This window comes from Capra hircus, chromosome 20 (assembly GCF_001704415.2).
Source record: "Capra hircus breed San Clemente chromosome 20, ASM170441v1, whole genome shotgun sequence".
NCBI classification, from domain to species: Eukaryota; Metazoa; Chordata; class Mammalia; order Artiodactyla; family Bovidae; genus Capra; species Capra hircus.
Window position 1 is genome coordinate 35,551,156 of NC_030827.1, and position 2,050 is coordinate 35,553,205.

Genomic DNA, 2,050 nt, shown 5'->3' on the forward strand with positions numbered 1-2,050 from the left:
ACTGTCTGCTTTAGTGCTTATTTTTCCTTTGGCATCGATGCTAGCCAGACTCCCTGTTTTACACATTAATTGTGGTCAGAATCCTATATTCCGTTTATTCTTTTGGCAGGGAGAAGCCAAATCTGAAACCTATCTTTGTCAATTGTGACACTTTTTGAGTAGCATCTATTTGCTGACCAGAGCAAGTAAGCAAACCCGGCCTGACCTTGCAGGAGGTTTTCATCTGCAGCAGACAGTGCTACCATAGCGACAGGCTCCGTCACAAAACTAGGAAAGGAAAGCAGTTTCACAGAATGAACAGTCCTTGTGAGGAGACAGCCACGGGGTTTGGAAGAGAATGAGGACTTGCACAGGGGGCTCTGCCTTCCGGTAGGACAAGGCTAGACAGAAACCATATTTCCTTGCACAAGGAGATTTTGTGGATTAAAAGAAAATGCATATCAGCTTTAACATCCATATAAGGCAAAGAATGGGGCTTCCCAGGTGGCACAGTGGTAAAGAGTCTACCTGCCAGTGCAAATGACACAGGTTCGATCCCTGGGTCAAAAGATCCCTTAGAGAAGGAAATGGCAACCCACTCCAGATTTCTTGCCTGGAGAGTTCCATGGGAAAAGGAGCCTGGTGGGCTACAGTCCATGGGACTGCAGAGAGTCAGACACAGCTGAGCACGCACTCACAGGGCAAAGAATAATAACAAGATAGGAAGAGACAAAATACAGAAACTCATTAAAAACAGATGTTCTCCATATGTATTTTAAATCCATCATGTTAGAGAAAATGTACAAAATTGATCATGTCCAGTGTTAATGAGGATGTGAGTCAACAGTTAATTCTCAAATGCTGTTGGGAATATAAGTTAGCCTTTGCATTACCAAGTGTATGTGTCCTTTGATGGAGAAATTGAATGTCTGAGGTAGCTTACTCAGCTGAAATAATGTGGGTGAATGTGTAAAGCCTCTGCTGTCCACCTTCATAACCTACCTGTGAGGTATGTTGTTCAGCCGCTCAGTAGTGTCCGACTCTTTGCTACCCCATGGACTGCAGCACCCCAGGGACAGGCTTCCCTGTCCTTCACCAGCTCCCAGAGTTTATTCAAACTCATGTCCATTGAGTCTGTGATGCCGTCCAATCATCTCATCCTCTGTCATCCCCTTCTGCCTTCAATCTTTCCCAGCACCAGGGTTTTTTCTGAGTCGGCTCTTCCCATCAGGTAGCCAAGGTATTGGAGCTTCAGCATCAGCATCAGTCCTTCCAATGAATATTCAGGGTTGATTTCCTTTAGGATTGGCTGGTTGGATCTCCTTGCAGTCCAAGGGACTCTCAAGAGTCTTCAACACCACAGTTCAAAAGCATCAATTCTTCATCACTCAGGCTTCTTTATGGTCCACCTCTCATATCCATACATGACTACTGGAAAAACCATAGCTTTGACTAAATGGACGTTGGTCGGCAAAGTAATGCCTCTGCTTTTGAATACACCGTCTAGTTGTTAAAATTACCCTCAGTCTCTTGGCAGGCGTGGTAAGGTCCAAAGCAGCTCAGCAAACCTGTCAGTTCAGTTGGACAAACTACAGAAAGAATGAGACACGCAGGTGCCCTCTAGTGGCCACGTTTTAGAGAACAGGCTCTTGGAATGTTTCAAGCCTTCCCTTGAAGGTGGCAAGACCTGTCTGACAGGGCTGGGCATTGATACTTGGCCTCCCACCTTCCCACCCGCAGACTCTGGTACTAGCCAGGAACAGCCCTTTGGCTTGGCTTTACCTAAAATGAGTTTGGGGTGTTTCCAAGGAGCTGCAACCTCAAATTTCTTCCTACCGGTGTGCCAATTCAGACAGCCAAGAGACCTGGCAAAATCCCAAAGGTGCTGTCTTTTGTGGACTGCCACCCTCAACCCCTCCCTGCTCCATAAAGCCCAGGGACACACTGGTAAAGCAACTCCCCAGAACAACTTAGGTTTCCTATTACTTCCTTGAAAATATGCTAATTAACTTGACATTGAGTTATACAAGAGTGAGCAAGTAAGGAGAAGATGATACAGGCAGGAAAGAAT